Source organism: Canis lupus, chromosome X, assembly GCF_011100685.1.
Source record: "Canis lupus familiaris isolate Mischka breed German Shepherd chromosome X, alternate assembly UU_Cfam_GSD_1.0, whole genome shotgun sequence".
Lineage (NCBI taxonomy): Eukaryota > Metazoa > Chordata > Mammalia > Carnivora > Canidae > Canis > Canis lupus.
The window spans coordinates 35,185,329-35,192,132 of NC_049260.1; the positions used below are offsets into that span (position 1 = coordinate 35,185,329).

The window sequence follows — 6,804 nt, forward strand, 5'->3', positions numbered from 1 at the left end:
ACAATGTACTCTGTGAACATGGGTCCCTGGTAACATGGAGGTGAACCACATGAAAGGAAGTATTTTCCCGTTGTCCCCAAATGGGACACAAATTCTCAGCTTATTTCCCCAAAGTTCAGCTCCAAGTTAGCAGAACCCAGAGTTCACAGAGCACATTGTAAAGGCACAACGTTGGATACAGGAGTGAATGAGTGAGTGAATGAACAAACTAAATGAACAATGGCTTCTATTCATGTTGGTTTAAATATGATCATCCACTAGGTGCAAACTGAGAATACGCTAAAGATATGTTAGGTGTAATTTGCATGTAAAAATGCATGAATTTCAAGTGAACAGCTTGTTGTATTTTCATCTATGTGTATCCTTCATATAACCACCATCCAGATCAAGATATAGAACATTTCTGTCACCCCAGAAAATTCCCCTGGGCCCTTTCTCAGTCTACCTCCCTCACCCTCAGAGATAATGAATATTCTGACTTCTATCATCATAGATTCAGAGGATCCAGTGCTTTTGATTAGGTTTTTCAGGAGAGTTGAAGAGAACTATCCAAAGTCACTGTAGTCAGTATCCAGTGGCTCAATGAGAGGAAGTGCTCCTGAAAGCTTGGAAATAAGATTGCTGTGTCTCAGCCAGGGTTTAATCAGGAAAACAAACATGGTAGGGACCATGGAAGGGGGTGGGAAGCTCTCATGGATGGAAAGGTATGGTCTGTGCCATCACCCCAAAGTGGCTTATTACAGTGTCCTGTCAGTCTGACACACATATCCAGCCTGCCCAGGAAGTACATTCTAGCTGTGGAGATGGGTACAACAGAGTGCCATGCATGAAATATTTGCTCTGATTGTATACTCACCAAGTTGATTTTGAATAACTAGGATTCCTGTGTCACTTGCATTTTTGGGAGAGAATACACTGACCAGGTTGACATGAATATGTAGACTACCACATACTTATATCTCATTGTAAGTGAACAAAATGCTATTTTCAACATGAAGATCTTTTGAGTTTATTGTTTTAGGTCCATGTCATGGAGTCAGATCCACTCTGAGACACTGACAGAGCTGGGGTTCTCAGGCTGTGATAAATTCCCATGATAGATCCCACCTTTAAGATGTCTTAGAAAACACTCATTAACCTGCCAACCTAACTCTGGCCTTTCTTTGGAAACTTCCACACTCACTGAAGACATGTTTTGTAAATACAAGATTCTCCAAACATGCATTGAAATCACACACAAATAATTCCTATCAAGTCAAAGAAAGATACATCTTCTCAAGATCCAAAAAAGCAAACTGATTTTTAAAACCTTTTAATTGTAAAAGATAGCACACAAACATGTAACATCAACGTTCAGAATATGGATGATTATGAAATAAGCACTAATGTAACAACCACCATCTAGGTCATTAAGAAATGGCCAGCATTACCAAATTCTTGTGCATGTCCCTCTTTTTTCAAAAAAAGATTTATCTATCTATCTATCTATCTATCTATTTATTTATTTACTTACTTATTTATTTATTTAGTGTAAGCAGGGAGAGGGGCAGAAGAAGAGAGAATCTCAAGCCGACTCCACACTGAGCATGGAGCCCAGACCCTGAGATCATGACCTGAGCCAAAATCAAGAGTCCGATCCTTAACAGACTGAGCCACACAAGCACTCCTTACATGTCCCTTTTAGTCTCATCCCCTTCTCTACTACCCCCATAGGTAACCACTATTGGATTTTTATGATAATCACTTCCTTATTTTTCTATATACTTTGAATGCCTATGCTACATACCTAAACAACATACTTTCTGGGTGCCTGGGTGGCTCAGTCGGTTAAAAGTCTGCTTTGACTCAGGCCATATCTCAGGGTCTTAGGATGGAGCCCCACATCAGGCTCCCTGTCCAGCAGGGAGTCTGCAGTCTGCTTCTCTCTCTCCCTCTGCCCTTCCCCCTGCTTGTGCTCTCTCTCATTCTCTCTCAAATAAATAAATAAATAAAATCGTTTTAAAAAACCAATATACTTTCTTTTTGTCTGCTTTGAAACTTTATATAAATGGAATCACATTTCTCATTTCTTATTTCTATTTCTGTGTAATATATATGACATATAATATTTATTATTTACATTTCTTAATTTTTATTGTGGTATAGCATCCCATTGTATGGAATATACCACAATTTATTATCCATTCTATCGTTAACGAACATTTAAATTACTTCCAGTTTTTGGCTATTATGACTAGTGAGCAAATGAATATTCTCTTTTCTTCTTAAAGATTTTTTAATTTTTTAAAAAGATTTTATTTATTTATTTGAGAGAGAGCAGAGTGTGAGAGAGAGCATGAGCAAAGGTGAGAGGCAGAGAGAGAGGGAGAAACAGACTGCCTGCTGAGCAGGGAGCCCTATGCGGAGCTTGATCTCATGACCCTGAGATCATGACCTGAGCTGAAATCAAAGTCAGGCTCTCAACTGACTAAGCCACCCAGGCACCCCAGTGAGTAAATGAATGATATGAACATTATGTGCATGTATTCTGGCACATGTAAGTACATACTCATATTTATTCCAAGGAATAAAGCTGCTAGGTCATAGAGAATGTATATCTTCAATAGATTAGGCAATGTTTTAAAAAAAATCATTGCACCAATTTATGCTCCTACCAGCATGTTATGAGAGTTTCAGTTGACTCACATCCTTGCCTACACTTGGCATGGTCAGCCCTTTTAACATTTGTCAATCTGGTGGTGTGTTGTGGTATCCCGTGGCTTCAAATTTGCATTTCTCTAACTATTAATGAGGTTGAGTGTCTTTTTATCTATTTACTGGACTTTCGTATTTCCTCTTCTGTAAAGCATCTGTTCACATCTGTTGCCCATTTTTCTATCAGACTTTTTCTTATTAATTTTTAGGAATAATTTATATAGTCTGGATACAACATATCTTTTATCTTTCCAGTTTTTACCTTGTATTTTCATTTACTTTATGGGTTTTTTCTTAGAGATTTTATTTATTTATTCATGAGAGACACAGAGAGACAGAGACATAGGCAGAGGGAGAAGCAGGCTCCCTACAGAGAGCCCTATTCAGGACTCAATCCCAGGACTCAAGGATCACGATCTGAGCCAAAGGCAGACACTCAGCCACTGAGCCACTCAGGCATCCCTACTTTATGACTTTTTATGACTTTAGTTTTTAGAACAGTTTTAGATTTAGAGGAAAATTGAAAAAATATAGAGAGAGTTCCCATATACCTCACACTCAGTTTTCTCTATTAACATCTTACATTAATACAGCATATTTGGGGCAGCCTGGGTGGCTCAGCGGTTTAGCGCTGCCTTCAACCCAGGACATGATCCTGGAGACCCAGGATCGAGTCCCACATCGGGCTCTCTGCATGGAGCCTGCTTCTCCCTTTGCCTGTGTTGTGTCTCTGCCTCTCTGTGTGTGTGTGTGTCTCTCATGAATAAATAAATAAAATCTTAAAAAATAAATAAAACCTTTAAAAAACACAGCATATTCATCACAATGATGAACCAATATTGATATGTTATTAAGTAGAACCTATACTCTATTCAGATTTCCTTTTTCTGTTGCAGGATCCCATGCAGGAATGAACAATTATGTTTAGTTGTCATACCTCCTTAAGCTACTCTTGGCTGTGACAGTTTTTCAGACTTTTCTTGTTTTTTATGAACTTGAGAGTTTTGAGGAGTACTTTGTGGTATCTTTGTGGTGTCTGTCCGATCGGGTGAGGGCGCCCACAAGTGGGGTGATGACTGGGTGGAAGCTGATGGTACAGGCTTCACCTGAGGCAGAACAAAGGAGACAAAAGTTTATTGAATACACTGCAAGGGAGCTGTGGGTGAGACAGCAGAGGAGAGACTGCAATGAGGCAGCGGGTAGAGGCTGTTTTTCAAGGGGGAAGATGAGGAGGTATGGCAATGCATGGAATTCACCCTTTTCTGGTAATTGTGCCTGGTTGTAAGTAGCCTATTGGTCAGTTAGGGCCTATGGGTATCTTGAGGTGGGGCACCTGTTGGTCCTGTCTTCAGTCCGGGGGCTGCTGTGGGCCCTTTCTACATTCCATTGCTCAAACCTGTTTGCCTAAAAGCCACCTCTACATACTTGTCATCAAATATTTTGTAGGATGTCCCTCAATGGGGATTTGTCTGATGTTTTCCTCATGATTAGACTGGGGTTATGGGTTTGTTGAGGTAGGCCATAGAAGTAAAGTGCCGTTCTCATCACATATCAAGAGTACACACTATCAGACATGGTTTGTCACTACTGATGTTGGCTTTGATCACCTGGCTGAGGTAGTGTTTGCCAAATTTCTCTACTGTACAGTACTGTACTGTTTACACCCACTTTTCCATTCTGTTTATGGTATCTTTTGAAAATGAATTCTTTTTTTTTTGTTGTTTTTTTTTAATATAAGTAATCCCTACACCCATCATGGGGCTCAAACTTATGACTCAGAGATCAAGAGTCTCACACTCTTCCAACTGAAACAGCCAGGCACCCTTGAAAAGAAAGTCTTAATTTTAATTGAGTGGGGGCTGCATGGTCTAGGGGTATGGCACAATCGTAGCCTCCACAGGACTCCCTGATGGCTGATTTGCAGGGACCAAGCCATTTTAATGCTGCCTCTGGGATCACTCAGAACTTACTGCTGGAATTAATGGGGCTGAGGGGCAGAATTAGGGAAACAAACTAAACTGTGTCTTCTTTCGAATCTTGTATCTGGATATCTCCTTTTAAAACTCAAGAGCCAGGAACCTGGGTGGCTCAATGGTTGAGCATCTGCCTTTGGCTCAGGGTGTGATCCCAGGGTCCTGGGATCAAGTCCCACATCGGGCTCCCCGCAGGGATCCTGCATCTCCCTATGCCTATGTCTCTGCCTCTCTGTGTGTCTCTCATGAATAAATAAATAAAATCTTTTTTAAAAAATAAAACTCAAAGGCCACAAATTTGACATCTTTGTTTCCTAGTTCTTCTCTGAGAATCCTTCCCTCAGGGCAAAGAATGACAGGAGTCTTGGCTATTTGGCCTGGGAGGAGAGGGGTGTGTGATGAAGGCGGAGGAGGAGGCTTCTTTAGAGGAGTAACACATAGCCACCTCTAAATGCTTTGAAGAAAAAGAAAAAGTTAACCACACGTATATCACCGATTATTTACTGAACACTAAAGATTGAATCAGGAGGGCTACAAATAGGAGGCAGAACTACTGACGATTCAAAATATAACCTTGAGTACATACGCCCTTCACCAGGTTCAATCTCTCAATCTATGAAACAAAGAGAAAGCTTCCTACAGTGTTTATTTTGCTGAATTCCTAGGCTCTAAGGAGCAGTGATGCCTCTTGGAGACCAGAGAGGAAAGGAGGGCTTTAGATTTACAGGCTAAAATATTCATCCCTAGCTCAAAAAGGGATGTTATTTCTCAAGACACAGAGTATGAAAGAGACTGAGGTTTTCTTGCAGGGAGGAGAAAGAGGAGGGATTTTATGTTCCTGTCTATAATATCTTTGTTCTTCTTCAAATTAAAAGAAATAAGAACGTTCTAGAACTCTTTCAAGAACAGAAAAATTCATCCCATTTCCTGTGTCTTTAGGCTGGGTGAAATGGCGTGGAGTTCTGCTCCACTTTTAGCTGATTGTGCTCCTAAAGGTTTATTTAGACAAACTCTTTCAGGGCCTTTGGTTTAGAATCTATTTCAGGATATGCAGCAAGATGGACAAAGAAGAAAATTTTAGTTGATGTAAAGAGAAATGACTCCATCATGCTTAAAAATGAATTTTTAAAAAATGATTAAATTCTTATTGATTTTTTTTCAAGCTAGTCATTTCAGAGTTGATGCTTTGAAAATTAGCTGCTTTAGACAATTTTGGTAATCTAATAATTTCACATTCCTAATGGAAAACTATCCTTCCCCCTTTCAGATTTTTTTTAGATTTCTTTCTTTTTTAAAGATTTTATTTATTTATTCATGAAAGACACAGAGAGAGAGAGGCAGAGACATAGGCGGAGAGAGCAGGCTCCATGCAGAAAGCCCAATGTGAGACTCCATCCCGGGACCCCAGGATCATGCCCTGGGCCGAAGGCAGACACTCAACCACTGAGCCACCTAGGCCTCCCCAGATTTCTTTAAAGTCACTTTTGTGCTGGGTCACCTGCCTGGCTCAATCCGAAGAGCATGTGACTCAATCTCAGGGTCCTGAGTTCATCAGTAGTTCAAGCCCTATATTGGATGCAGAGATTACTTAAATAAATAAAAATCTGAAAAAAAAAATAAAGGCACATTTGTGCAAATTCTTGCCTCTGAAAGAATGCAAATTTGAGAGTCAAAAGTTTTCTGAAGTTGAATGAAGAGATCCAGATTCCATTCCATCAATTGAGAGTGGCTTTTGTAAGCATAGTGGATTCTGAAAGTTCAAAACTGAGTATCTGGGGAGTGTTCTGATTCCAGTTTTGAGTTGGGCAAGTTTTTCCTGGTATAGGTCTGCTACCTAAGAAACTCCTGGGATCACTGCCTTCAATCCATCTCCCATTTTCTCCTTCAGTTACTCCCAAAAAGAAAATGGAAATTGGAAACTGTGTAAACAGTAGGACATTTTCTCCCAAAAAGTTTGTCTTCCATTTGTGCACTTTACAAAGCTCAAACACCTTCAATGGCTCCCCATTTCCTGTCAGTTGATGTGTTCTTTTATTTAACATTCTCAATAAAAATGTCCCTAATTGAAATTTTTAGCCCTATGTGCCTCTCCCCTATATAATCTCTTTGGTTAAATTAAACAGTTAATGTTTAACCT

At 39.9% G+C, this 6,804-nt stretch overlaps 1 long non-coding RNA gene across 1 annotated transcript in view; it reads right to left on the reverse strand.

Annotated features, from left to right (window-relative positions):
- LOC111094748 overlaps window positions 1–6,804 on the reverse strand; it is a 37,499-nt gene that overhangs the window by 7,046 nt on the left and 23,649 nt on the right. Inside the window, exon 2 of the long non-coding RNA XR_005386255.1 lies at window positions 3,632–3,800. This is a non-coding gene — a long non-coding RNA (uncharacterized LOC111094748). The remainder of the gene's footprint in view (window positions 1–3,631; window positions 3,801–6,804) is intronic.